The following is a 201-nucleotide window of genomic DNA, read 5'->3' as shown; positions in this document are numbered from 1 at the left end:
GCTTTCTCCTTGCAAGCTGAGAAAAATCCGTTCAACCTGTTTATCTCTGTTTCATGGGGTCCTTCTCTCCGGCTCCAGCTGACCCTGGCAGGAGCCGGGCTGGGCTTTGCCATGTCCCTGGATGCTTAATGTCACCCGCATCCCGGGGAGAAACGGGCTTTCTGCCCAGCCCAGCGCCGCGGGCTGGCAGGGGGCCCTGAC

The sequence above is a fragment of the Cariama cristata genome, unplaced genomic scaffold, assembly GCF_000690535.1.
Source record: "Cariama cristata isolate BGI_N322 unplaced genomic scaffold, ASM69053v1 scaffold1024, whole genome shotgun sequence".
Classification (NCBI taxonomy): domain Eukaryota; kingdom Metazoa; phylum Chordata; class Aves; order Cariamiformes; family Cariamidae; genus Cariama; species Cariama cristata.
Note: the sequence above shows the minus strand (reverse complement) of the source record.